We start from the raw sequence: 15,376 nt of genomic DNA on the forward strand, positions 1-15,376 counted from the left end.
CTTGATTCTTGATGATCATGTTTCTTTTCATGGTATTTTTTGTGTTTTCATCTTCCTAGAATCGTTCTCCAGAAGGTGTTTAGATTTCCCTTACCGTTTTCAGAGGATGCTTTGTTATTCCTTTTACGTATTTGACAAATTTTAATTATTTAATAAACTGATAGATTTTCCTTATGAAACGAAAATAGTAGCATCTCAAACTAGGTTAATAAAAAAAGATAAATAATCTATTTTATTGTTGATACTTGATAGTATGAAACTGGTTTTTCAAGTTTTCAACCTTTTTATAATTAAACTATTAAAAGTTGACCATGTCACGTCTTAATCACAATAATCAAAATAATTAGACATTTTCAAATAATCAGTATTAAAGAGTACTCCTATATACACAAAATTTCTTGTATTACATTCAAATCAGTAAAATAATATTATAAGAAACTTAGATATCTTTTCATATGATCGTTTTTGAATTTTGAGAATAGACTCAAATCAGTAAAATAATATTATAAAATTTTAGATTTCATTTATGACGCTCAAGAGTAGTCCCATCAAAGTTACCTATTTTCTTTTTTCCCATTTTTAAATTAAGGGGTCGTATAACATTATTTTCATTATATCCTTTATCTTTAGTCCGTCTTTAACTCATTTTCATTTATCTCTTAAAAATAAAGGGTTAATGTCATAAAAACTCATAAGTTTTCAGGATTTTATCGGTTTTGCTTAAAATTGGATTTTATGTTCGTTTATGCCTCAAACTTGCATTAATTTTTTCATTTTTACCCCTGACCGGTTTTTACCTTCAAAAGTCGGTCATCCCTTATCTAATTGGACGCAATTGCTGACTGGAATGACAAGTGAGCATGCTGACATGTGCCTTCAAGGAAAAAAAAAACGGGAATTACGGGCTTGGGGGAATCAAACCGAGTCTCCCGCTTGAACGGGAAGAGCTTTAACCACTAAGCTGGAAGAAGTTTTGTGTTTTATCTTCTAACTTAATATATTTAATGTGTATTTTTCTGGAACTTTTAAATAATAAGTATTATTATTATTATTATTATTATTATCATCTTTTTTTTTTGAACTTATACATACATTTTTAAATGTGTAAATATACTTTTAAATGTAAAAAGTACTTTTTAATGGTGTAAATATATTTTTAAAGGTATTTATATATATACAACTAATATTTATATATTTAAAAAGTATGTAAACATTTAACAACATATTTATACATTTGAAAGTGTATGTATACCCTCAAATACATATTTAAAAACTTTTTTTATACATATAAACATGCATCAAAACGTATTTATATATATATTTAAACATATAAAAATGTTTTTTAACGGGTATAAAAATGCTTTTATACATATAAAAATATATAAAGACGTTTTATAAGTATTCATATGTATACATTATGTATAAATATTTGTTTTTTGTACGTTTTATACATATGAATTTGCTAAAAACCTCTTTATACATAATATATACATATGAATTTGCTAAAAAATGTCTTTATACATAATGTATACATATGAATATGTATAAAACGTCTTGATATATTTTTATATGTATAAAAACGTTTTTATATGTTTAAATACGTATAAAAATGTATACATACGTTGTTAAATGTTTACACACTTTATATATATATATATATATATATATATATATATATATATATATATATATATATATGAGTAAATTACTGAAATCGTCCCTATGGTTTGGCAAAAATTACACGTTTGATCTCTAACTTTTATTTTGCACTCGGATTGTCCCTGTGGTTTGATTTTGTTACGTTTTTCGTCCTTATGGTTTTGTAAAAATTGCACGTTTGGTCCCTGACTTTATGTATATAAGGGACGAAAAACGCAACAAAATCAAACCATAGGGACGATCCGAGTGCAAAAGAAAAGTTAGGGACCAAACGTGTAATTTTGACCAAACCATAGGGACGATTTCAGTAATGTACTATATATATATATATATATATATATATATATATATATATATATATATATATATATATATATAATTTTAAAAGTATATTTACACCTTAAAAAATATTTTTACCTTTAAAAATATATTTACACGTTTCAGAATGTATTTAAAACTATATGTATAAGTTCATAAAAAAAATAAAAAAAATTTAATAATAATAATAATAATAATAATAATAATAATAATAATAATACTTATTATTTAAAAGTTCTAGCAAAATACACATTAAATATATTAAGTTAGAAGATAAAATACAAAACTTCTTCCAACTTAGTGGTTAAAGCTCCTCCTTTTGAAGTGGGAGACTCGGGTTAGATTCCCCCAAGCCCCTACTTCTCGTTTCTTTTTTCTTTGAAGGCACATGTCAATGTGTTGACTTGTCATTTTAGTCAGCAATTGTGTCCAGTTAGATAAGGGATGACCGGCTTTTGAAGGTAAAAACTGGTTAGGGGTAAAAATGAACAAATTAATGCAAGTTTGAGGCATAAACGAACATAAAATCCAACTTTGGGTAAAACCGACAAAATCCGGAAAACGTAAGGGTTTTTATGACATTAACCCAAAAATAAAGTAAAAAATGAGGTAAATAGTGATTCATCACTATTTTATTTTTTACTTCATTTTTTACCCAAAAAATATATTATTATAATCTTTCATTCTTCCAACTTACATAGATTATCAAACATAACCCTTCTATTAACTTGGTTTTAACAAATATATAATCTATATTTTTTTCATTACAATATATTAAATAAATAAGATTATATTTATAACACTTAAATTATAAGCTTTTGTAAAATATGTTATCGTGTTTTAAAATTTCAATATGTATTTAAATTTTTATATGAATTTGATAAACAAAAAACAAACTTTATATTTATAATTAATTAATATAATTTAATATATAACAAAGTATTATAAGTGTTAGATATTACATTTAAATTATAATTAGCAGATAAAAATAAACTAGAAAATATATAGATATATAAAAAAATGATTAAAACCGACAACTCAAAGTTCATCCCCATTTTGGAAGAAATGAATAGTATCACACCATATTTGTTGTTATACTATTCATTTATCTTAAAATAGGGAATAAATGGGATATGGTTTGAGAAGAATGAGGGAAAAATAATGTAAAATGGGAATGAATCGAGATGCTCTTATTACATCCTTATCACCACACCATTTGCTTTTGAATATAGTTACTACTCCACATAATTTATATTTTTTTGATATTAAATTAAATAAACAACATGATTATTAAACATAAATAAATATTTTACTAATAAAAAAGTTACATTAAACAATAAAACTTAGAAATTTAAACCTACATTACAAACTGAAAAAACATTAAAATTAAAACTTACAAATTTAAACCTACATTACTAATAAAAAAACACATAGAAATCAAAATATAAAAATTAATCGCCATATTTTTTTGATGACCTTGCGTTGAATTTTTAAAAATATTGTTATATTTTTTAGTGTGATACCTGGTTGGGTTGTGTGTTCAAAAATTTTAGATCATTACGTGTTATTTTTTTTGGTTAAGATCTTCCTCCGTTTGTTCATATTTTTTTTTGAAAAAAAATAGATGTTTGTCTATTTTTTCTGAAAGTACTTATTCAGTACTCGTTTTTCCGTATGAAGTTGACGCTCGTTTCCCTTTGTCCCTTCTTGGGTCGTCGGTGAAGGAGGACTTCCGGTGGACCCCCCCCCCCCCCCCGACGCTGTCGTCGAAGTCATCATTGAGCTCGAGGATAAAACCTAAATCCGACTCGGATGTTCTCAGACTTTTGTTGGAGTCGGTAATCGATTCCGAATGCGCGTCCGGATTAAGGACTCATTTTGGACCCTCACGAAAAATTGTCACTCTTTTTGGTGGCTGAGTGGTTTACGGTTGTTGTCAAGCTTGTATTGGTAGCACGTCGTTCATAAAATATTGAAATCGTTGCTCCCACTTTTGTGTATATTTTAAGATTTTCAAATATGCCATTAGATTTGGTGTAAGCCGCTCGTAGTTCACGCCATTTTCTGTTGACCATGTCTTACATCTAATATGGGCGCTTTCCTAAATCCGCATGAAAGTTGTCTAAAACACGATTCCAAAAACTTTGTCCGAATGCACGTTGCCAGTTTGGTTGTCTTCCGATATGAAAATCCAAGCTTTCGCTAACGTTGCCTCATTTTCTTCGGTCCAACCCTGAGTATTTTTTTACCACTTCCTCTATTTTGTCTTCTTCAAGGTGGTGGTTGAGTTTTTTGGACCCTTTCATCGACGTCGTCGTCGAGGTTTGTAGGTTGGGATGGAGAAAAATGGGACGTGAGTTTGTGGTTGAGATGGTTGTGCTTGAAATTGTTGAGGTTGAGATCGTTGTGTTTAAAATTGTTGAGGTTGAGAAGGTTGCTGAAAAACTTGAAATTGAGAATGATTGAATTGTTGTGGTATAGGTTGTTAGAAGTAGTTTGGGGGTATGGATGGTTGGTGAATAAATGTTATTATTGAATTGAAGATGTTAACATTTGCATATAAGTACCAACATGTGAGTATAGATCATTGGGATTGTTTGGGGTGTTTGGAGTAGTTGGGGTATTTTGATTTGAATCCATAATATGAAGAAAATTTGAGGATATAGAAAGAAATTGATGTGTTTGCAATGTGAAATGTGTATAACATGGTTGATATCTATAGGTAAGGTGATATGGTTAAAGTATAAAAAATAAATAACTTTTAAAAATACCCCAACAGATATATAGCAACGGCCAGTTTTGTGACCGTTTTTTGAGCCAATCAATCACATTCTCTGTAACGTCCATGAAACTATCCAAACAACAACACAATTACGACCCCTTGGTCCGGTGTTCATGCATGAAAATCTCCGCCACGTCAGCTATTACGTGTAAGGAAGCCCTCCATACAACCTTATTTTGGTTACAATTTTCAAAATATAAACCTTAATGTTTTTAATTTAAGTTTAATCTCTTGTCATCTTAATAATGATATTAACAAATAAAAATTGCATCTTAACCTAAGAAATCACATCATTAATAAGATCGATCACATACATAAAAAAAAATAACAAGATTGTAAAAATATTTTTAGTATGATTTAACATTTGATAAACTAAGTTTGTTTGATAATTTTTTAAACATAAAACATATATATTTAACCTTTTTTCGAACTCATACAATAGTAAAATAGAGGATCATATTTCTTTCTAGTCCTAAGCATTTTAATTGGACCTTCCTCGTAACTAAGGTTGTAAACGAATCGAAAGAACATGAATAAATATTTGTTCATGTTCGTTCGTTTAAGTGTAACCGAATAAATAAACAATCACGACTGAATCATGAACGTTCAGTTCGTTTACAACGTTACTTATGACTTTTATTTTAATTTGGAGAAAAAGAAAGTTTTCTGTTATTTTTATAAAAACTAATATCCGTTTTTTGCTAATTTGTTGCAAAACAAATTGTTTAATTTATCATTCCTAATTTAAAAAAAAAAAAACAATTAATATTTTTTCATGGTACTTACCATCATGTAGCTAGTCTGCCTAGGATTACTCGGCAACAAATTGGCGACAAATTGTAAATGCGTTAAATTAAAAAAAGAAAAAGATATGGCTAGTATCATAACAATTAAAGTTGGTAAATACCACTAATATTATAATAATACATGTTAATATTATTAATACAACATTAATCATTTCTCAAATAGTTTCATTGAGATAAAACTTTTTTTTTTTTCAAAATGTTAAAAATTCACCATTTATATATTGGTGATTTTAGTGTCACTATGTCATTTTATGTAACTGGAACTAACATGTGAGCTAAATAGCTTCTTAATTTGTACTTTAATATATGTATAAGTTGGTGCGGAGTGCACGCATGTATAAGATCGAATTAGAAGCCGGTTCCACGACTAGTCGGGGGTCCGGGGGAAGCGCCCCTGGGTTCGGGGTTTCCAAAGGGGCAACGCCCCTTTTGCGGGGTCTAGGGGCAGCGCCCGAAAACCTCACCGAATTTTACATATGGGAACATAGTGGAAAATTCAATTTCTTGAGGGTGGTTATTGTAAAACTAACGAAACTCGTTAGTTTTGGTAACCCTAAATTCTCATTAAATCCGGATTATCTTGACTTGCTTCCAAAGTAACTAATGATGGCCCAACCCTAATAAAACCCTAATCTCGTTTAATATATAAACGACTCTCCCTTCTCAGAAGAGTGTGGCGGATTTTTAGCTCTCGTTTTCATCAAACTCTCACAGAATCTCTCTAGCAAATTGGCTTACGATTTATGTGCCTAGAATCGTAAGTGTCCACTTGGATTATCCTAAGCTGAATTTCTTATAACCCAGGCATAGGGTAGAAATATCAGTTCGGAAAGTGTTCTCACGATCCAAGTTGGTATCCAGATCTCCACCACAAACCCTATACATTCCTACATTATATAGCTTTACTCATTGTATAAGTGCCTTCTACTCGTCCGTGTACACTCTAAGGACTAGTCCAATGTTTTAAAATTGGTTCCAACCGTCTGGTCGAACCGGTTAGACCGAAAACTGGGGAAGGTAGCGGTAGTTATACATCAATTTTATGTCAATTTTTGGAATGGAACGAACCTGCCTATTTTTACAAAAGACCGGTTGGATCGGTTAAGTTGAATAAAAACATATGAAAATGAAGCATTTTGTATAAAAAACTGTAGTTACCGTTTCACATCTATTTAGATTTCTCTTAAATTGAATAAAAATAAATAACAAATATTATGTTATGAAGCATTTTGATATGTGTGTATTATCAAAAACTATATTTTGTTTCGGTATTATATTTTTCACGTGTGTACATGAAAATAAGAAAAACATGAAAATTATAGAAATCGAATGATCCAACGTCGAACCGGTCGAACCGGAAACCAATCACTGTACCGGTTAAACTAAAAAACTGGTTTTTTAAACATTAGAATTTAGAAGAGTCATGATTTTTACATCACTGGATAATACATTAATTTAAAAAGATTTATATTTCAAATATTAGAATTGTATTTATAGGTAAAAAGTAATGGCTTTTTGAAAAATATCAAACAATATGTGAAATGAAAATTTTAAATAATTAATAGTTTTAAATAATGAAATGATTTAAAACTACAGAATATTGTACATGAAAAACTACCGGTGCACTTAAAACACCCATTAAGATATTTTAAAATTTTAAACAAAAGATTTATCACTAACATTTAATGATATAAATATGATGTTTAACAATGAATTACCCTTTAGTTTTAATGAGTATATATATATATATATATATATATATATATATATATATATATATATATATATATATATATATATATATATATATATATATACTAGTTTATAACCAGTGGAAACCACGGTTACAAAAGTAATTAAACTTTAATAGCGAGGTCTTAATATTATTAATCAATTATTTTAAATAAATTATTAATTAAGTGATATTTTTTTAGTTATATAAAATTATAATCATTAATTTAAATACATATGTGAAATTACATCACCTTATAATTTGTATTAATTTTATTTTAATTTTTATTCTAATGTTATTAATTTAATGTAATTAGAGTGGGAAATTTAAAATTTGAAATTTGAAATTGAGAATTAATAGGTAGACAAGTGGCATGCATTAATTAGGAGGCCTAATAGGGTGACACATATCAAAAGAAGAATAAAATATGCATTAATTAAGAGGCCTAATATGATGACACATGTCAAAAGGAGATTAAAACTATTTTTTTAATAGAATAGGGATATATATATATATATATATATATATATATATATATATATATATATATATATATATATATATATATATATATATATATATATAGTTGTCGAGGCCAACAAAATAAATAACCCTAAATCTTGTATACTAAAATAGTGTATAGTGGTAAAGGGGTCGAATCCATGTAGATTTGTTCAATTTGTTACTCAATGTAAATCCCTTTGTAAAAATACTTGTAAAATGATAATAAAAGTAAAATGGGGGGTTTTAGTGTTCTGAAATATTTGAAAGAAAACTAGAACTAAACTTAGATTTAAAGAACACAAATAAACAAAAGCAAGAATTTGATATGAAATCAATAAGAGAAAAGATTGTTGACTTAAAGTTTCTTCACTTGAACATTTGATAAACATATCATTATAATCCAAGGTACAATACTTGTTTTAGATCTCTAATTTGGCTATAATAATCCAAGAAACTTGAGATTACCTATAATTTTCTTAGTTATTAAAATAGTTAGAGAAACTCATAACATATTTCCTTAGTTAAAGTCACGATTTCCATTAAGCATGTAATCACCGAAAACTAACTAGCATTAAGAACCAAAAGTCACAAAATCCAAGGGGAGTCAAATGCTTTCACTACCATGTTGGAGAAAATGTTTTTGTGATTGTGTGAAGTGAAAACTAACACAAGAACCACTTGTTGCTTGCTAATTTGAGGATCCATTACTTAATCAAGAAACTAGCCAACTAATCACTACAAATACATTTAAACTCATGAATAAAAACATATAATTAGCAAGAAGATGTTAAAACATAAAACATTCTCATCAAGCTTCAAGAACAAGTTCATGGAGTTCTTCAATATTTAACCAAATATCCAAGTGATTTCACCAAAGTCAGCCAAGATTTATTTAGCCTAGCATGGATAAACTCAAGAAAACAAAGTACAAGTTTACAGTGCCAAACATTTAGTTAGAATCAAGAGAAAAAAGATGATGTTTTGATGTTCTTCAAGTGCTCCAAAAGCTCCCAAAACTCCAGAGAATTCACCAATTTTCGGTTGTGTAGAAGTATGCAAAAGATGCACACCAAACTTCCTCAAATAACACTCAAGCAGCCCTGCACGGGTGGCTCCTGATATGGGCTAATTTGAGTTTTAGGCCTCCAAAGCTTAGCTCACTGGCCCAGATTGCTTCCCATCAGCTAGTAGCCCAATATTCTTCATGTTTTCTTCATTTTAAACACAATTTGTCTTCTCCAAATCATCCAAAGCTCGTGTACTCGTCCAATCAATAATTTCCGCATGCTCGAATATTCTTCCGTCTTCATTTAAGTAAAAGACCATCTTCTTTAAGTTTCCATAATCAACAAGCCCAAGAATTGCATCATCTCCATTAGTCTTCTAGCCCAAGATTACTTATCTTCCTCCTAGTCCAATTGTGTCCCGTTTCGCTAGTCTCCTTAAAATCTGCAATTATGCTCAGAAAACTAGAAAGTACCTGAAATAGTCATAAAATAACCAAAAGGAAAATATGCATGAAGATTTGATAAATTATGGATGAAATATGCTAAAATAAACTATAAAAAGAAGTAAATAAAGTGAAACTATCAAATCACCCCAAGCTTGAACCTTACTTGTCCTCAAGTAAGACAAGACTAAAATGAACTTGGGATGAACTATCCTAAAAAAAGAATGGATAGAACCATAGAACCTGATCAGAGTTAGTCAACATGGTCATAATTGATCTTTCTATTATCCGAAGAATTTTTCATCCAACGACATTGGAACCATAAACCACAACCAGAATAACTCCTTTGGGTGAGTAAGGAAGGATGGTCAGTCGCAGCCCCAATAGAACATGCATACAATGAAGAATCTATGTAGTAAGGAGAAAGCAGATGGATGGGCTCGTGTGGAGATCTTCTTTAAGTGTATACTCTTATCACCAAAGTTGTGTGATCTCACATCTGACGGTTGCTCTTAAGTGTGATTTGGTTTTATCGCTCGACGGAGTTGTAGGAATCAGTTCACTTAGTTTTGGCCCGAACCTCCCGTAATATCCGAATCGACAGACTCCCTAACACCACCAATTTGCGAAAAAAAACTCGATCTATATACAATAAAACATACCTATCTAAATGAATATCAATCGTCGGGTGACCAAAATGTAAGAAAACTTGTTCAATAATTGAACCGGTTACCCATCTAAAATAATCGCTGCTTAGAATTACTTGTTTGAGCTTCTCATTTTGGATTTGAAAATGTTTTTGAATTTTTTTTAAACATGCTTGAAGGTGACACTATAACATATCGAAATTTTTATCAAGGAAACTTTCTGACTAGAAATTTGGTTCCCAAAAGTATGTAAGTGGAACCGAAAGATAATAATCTGACTGGTCTAAGTGTGAAAATGACCAATGTGTGGAGCATAAAGATGCAGGCTCCTTTTCCAACTTGTGATTTTCAAAATATAGCGAAAATTTCTAAATATAGACTAAAAGACTCTCTAAAAACCTAAGAAAATCGCAAAAAAATATGGTGATGTAAAGAGACCATATATGGATTCTACTCGGGGACAAGCACTGGTGCTTCTACCTAACGATTCAGACATGATCAAGTGTGATCCTCTCAGCGGCATGGACCGCAGGGTAAAAACATTTATTGCTATAGTATATGCTACAGTTGTTAGTATTACATGCATAATTCTTCATGAAAACTACATGGCCATGATCACTTACCCCTTTAAGCTCCAACAGTTGATCCCAAGTATGAAGTCCCAAACTGCGGCCTAGTGGTCCCGGTTCGATGTGTGAGAAAACAAAAAGATCCTGGACCAATAATGATAGAATAACTATGAACATGTTCCATGACATCCAAAGGGGTGAGAATAAACAGATAACAAAAATACATGCATGCTAATGTCCTAAGTTAAATGTTATGCAAAAAATAAAAAGAATAAGAGAAGAAAATAAAATTTGCTTTGGAATTTAAAAAAAAATGAATGTAAATTAGCTAAAGACTAATATGCTTTGTAATCCTAACTAAAAATACATGCAAAAGTAAAAGTAAAAAGGAATACCCCAACACAAGCTTAAGAACAAGCATTGTCCTTAATGCTTAAGGTAAGGGTAGAAATGACCTAGTTCGGAGGATCGGAAGGCAGGAAATGTCCGTGGCGGTGGTATCGTGAAATTCTGACCGATAGAACTTTGACAATCTTGATTTTTTCGGCGAGGTAGGTGTTTGGGAGCTTATGTTCTTGAGAGAATTGGAGTTTGAGGTAAGAACTTGATGAACACAAGGGACAAAGGAAGAATAAGGTTGCATTCAAAAGTCATATGGTCAATAAAATTCAACAAGTCAACCCACTTAAAGATCTGGTCAAAGATGGTAAAAAATCGTCAAAAATGGTCCAGCTCGGTGCGCGGGCCGCACAGAACATGCAGTTACGATTTGTTGATTTTTGCTCGAGCATCTCATTTTGATCAGGCCCTCCAATGCAGACCACCCGCGCAACAGCACGCAGGTCGCACACAGCTCTACAGGGGTATTTTCGGGAATTCTTGTTTTGCTTCATTTTCTTCCGTTTTTCACCCGTTCTTGCATTGGAAGGTCCCAATCACTTAGAATCACTTAAATTCTTCAAAAATAACTCCATGAGGACTCTAAAAACATATTCAAACTTCTTTATTCGAATTTAAAAACACGAAAGCACAATGCTTTCCAAAAATGCCCTTCTTTAACGTCTTTGGCGAGACATCCTCCAAACTTTGCGTTAACTCTTCGGGGCGTCTAAATGGACGATTTCTTAGACATTTGAATCAAAACCTTCATAGAAAAACTTCAACCGATGTCCATTATGAAATTTTGCCCCGTGTCGACATTTTTTAATTTCCACTTCTCCATTGGGACTCTTTTCTTGTATTTAACTTTCTTTTTAGGGAGATCCATACTGAACTTAGACCTTTGATAATAGCAATCATCCAACCGTATTATTTCTTGTAATTGTTTATTAAGGTGACCAATTCTTCCCTCTTTGACATGGTGGTCGAGTTGGTGACCGGTCAGGCGTCTTCCTTCTCGAGATACGTATCCTTTGAAGGGTCCGATAGATTTATCATTTCCGGATCTTGTGGTTGGTCTACCACTGGAGTTAGTTTCTCAATGGAATTGGGTGGCTCAACCTCTCTTTCGTTAACCCCCAACACTTCCTCTATTGTTTCATTATCAGCTTTCTTAATTTCTTTTTCATCCTTAATAGCCTCTTCCAGTTCTACTTCTTCTTCCTCTTCTTCATATAACACCCTTGGGCCATCAAAAATTTTCTCATCTTTCAAAGGAATGGCACATGCGCTATGCCATGGGCTCTCTTCAGATGGTAGGTTTTCTTGAGCTTCCATTATACGTGTTGATTGAGCAAGTTGTGTTATTTCTTGCTCTAAGATTTTGAGGCTAGCTTGGGTTGTTTCGTGGAAAATTTGGGTAGAAGTGGCAATGCTTTTCACAATGTCCTCTAAGGACATGCTTGGTGTTTCAGGTTGTTGAGGAGGGTAAGGATAGGGTTGTGGAACTGTAGACTTGGTTGGTATTGGTTATTTCCCCAAGCTTGGTATTGGTTATTTCCCCAAGCTTGGTTATTGTCCCACCATTGATCATGTTGAGGCTGATCATAACTCCATTGGTTTGACCATTAGTAGCTTCCCCTCTCTTGTATTTCTTCCCATTCTCCTTGTAAATATGGACACATGTCGGAATGATGTCCATTTTGGGCACAAAAATCGCAAAGAAGAGGCGTGGGATGCACACTTTGGTCACTTTCAATCATCATAACTAACTGAGCTAGCTCATAAAGTTGGTCTTCAAGGCAAGGAGTGTTCATTTCCAAGCCATATTTTTTTTGTTTTTTTTTTCAATTTCCGGATTGTAGATTAGAGTACTTATACGATAAGATATGGGCATAGAGAAACAAACTGATTAAAAATAAACCAATCCCCGAGAACGGCGCCAAAATTTGGTAGTTGTCGATGCCAACAAAATAAATAACCCTAAATTGTGTATACTAAAATGGTGTACAGTGGTAAAGGGGTCGAATCCACAGAGATTGGTTCAATTTGTTACCCAGGCTAAATCTCTTTGGAAAAATACTTGTAAAATGACAATAAAAGTAAAATGGGGGTTTTAGTCTTTTGAAATATTTGAAAGAAAACTAGAACTAAACTAAAATTTAAAGAACAGAAATAAACAAAAGCAAGAATTTGATATGAAATCAATAAGAGAAAGATGGTTGACTTAAGGTTTCCTCACTTGAACATTTGATGAACATATCATCATAATTCAAGGTGCAATACTTGTTTTAGATCTCTAATATGGCTATAGTAATCCAAGAAACTTGAGATTACCTAGACTTTTATTAGTTATTAAAATAGTTAGAGAAGCTCATAACATAATTCCTTAGTTAAAGTCACAATTTCCATTAAGCATGTAATTATTGAAAACTAACTAGCATTAAGAACCAAAAAGTCACCAAATCCAAGAGGAGTCAAATGCTTTCACTACTATGTTGGAGAAAATGTTTTTGTGATTGTGTGAAGTGAAAACTAACACAAGAACCACTTGTTGCTTGCTAATTTGAGGATCCATTACTTAATCAAGAAATTAGCCAACTAATCACTACAAATACATTTAAACCAATGAATAAAAACATACAATTAGCAAGAAGATGTTAAAACATAAAACATCCTCATCAAGATTCAAGAACAAGTTCATGGAGTTCTTCAACATTTAACCAAATATCCAAGTGATTTCACCAAAGTCAACCAAGATTTGTTTAGCCTAGCATGGATAAACTCAAAAAAAAAGTAAATATTTAGAGTGCCAAACATTTAGCAAGAATCAAGAGCAAAGAGATGGTGTTATGATGTTCTTCAAGTGCTCCAAAAGCTCCCAAAACTCCAGAGAATTCACCAATTTTCGGTTGTGTAGAAGTATGCAAAATATGCACACCAAACTTCCTCAAATAACACTCAATATAAAATTCTGGAATTACCCCTGCACGTCCGTGCGCGAGTCACGCAGCCCTGCGCGGGTGGCTCCTGATATGGGCTAATTTGAATTTTAGGCCTCCAAAGCTTAGCCCACTGGCCCAAATTGCTTCCCATCAGCTAGTATGTGACATCCCTATTTTCACGGCCAGAAAATACCGATTTGTTTATGCTTTATTTTCAAATCCGAGTAACTTTTTTTTAAAGAAAAGTGTTGCGGAATTTGTTCCCAAAAAAACATGATAACTATGTTATCAAAGCATTTCCGAAGAAATGTATTTTATTCATTTTAAAACTTTGGGATGTCATCGTTAATACAGAAACATAAGCATAAACAGAACTTACATTCATTTATACTAGTGATCTACATCCCTTTAATCTCTTGGTGTAGTGTAGCTTTATATCGACACCCGTGATACAAATAAACTGAGTGGGTCAGGTTGTGAAACATGGTAACTACATAGGGTTTTCAACCCAGAATAATATAGTTATTATGTTTAAACATCAAACAATCAACCCAATTACCCATCCTCGTTATCTTCTTTACTCTTAAGGATCTACCTTAAGAATCAACTACTCTCTATTCATTCATTCCTAAGGATTGACCTAAGGAATAGGCACGAAGTCTATCGTCGCCAGGGTTTATATAACAGACACTAAATCCATAGTTGCAAGGGTTCATCCAACAGGCGCTAAGTCCATAGCTGCCAGGGTTTATCTCATTTATCAACAATATTATTTGCGGGAGTCCACCCGCAATACATGTCAATGGGTTTTTAGAGTACACCGGGTGAACATATCGTTCACAACACCTACAGGTTGCGAGCCTGCTAGTGTTCCACCGGACCGTCTAGAATAGACCGTGGTTGTCATTAATACTCTGCTAGATAACGGGGCCAACGCTTGGGTAAAGGCTTCTCTCATTTTTCACCTCTCACCCTCATCTCATGATCTATATCACTTTTTCATCTCATCCTCCAACTCATTTTTCATCACACGCCAACTATTTCATCTACCCATGTTTTACCCAACATATTTGTAGACATAAAATATATATACAGTTCAGATCTGAAGAAAAAGTTTAGATTTGAAAAGAAAATACATATACGGTTCAGATCTGAGGAAAAAAAGTTTAGATCTGAAAAGAAAATACATATAATGCTTAGATCTGAAGAAAAAGTTTAAATTTGAAAAGAAAATACATATGCAGTTAAGATCTGAAGAAAAAGGGTCTAGATCTGAAAGACAAAGTTTAAATCTTTCATCCAACACAGATATCAAGTAAACAGATAATATGCACACATAGCACGTAATTTATATAAAATACTTCATATCTATGTGTAAGATGAAAGTAACTATGCACTCACCTGATAAGGTGGTGATTCCAACTTGGACAGCGCTTCGCTTCTTAAAAATATGATTTCCTTTGACGAATCTGGGAGGTTTGCTTGAAAACCGGGCTCTGCGGGGGCAGAGTTTCTAAACCGAAAAACTCTTTTTCTCGGAGTCCTTGGGCGCTCCAGGGCTTTCTTCTAGTGCTAGGGAGGTTTCC

This window comes from Lactuca virosa, chromosome 7, assembly GCF_052849685.1.
Source record: "Lactuca virosa cultivar CGN04683 chromosome 7, Lactuca_virosa_CGN04683_v6, whole genome shotgun sequence".
NCBI classification, from domain to species: domain Eukaryota; kingdom Viridiplantae; phylum Streptophyta; class Magnoliopsida; order Asterales; family Asteraceae; genus Lactuca; species Lactuca virosa.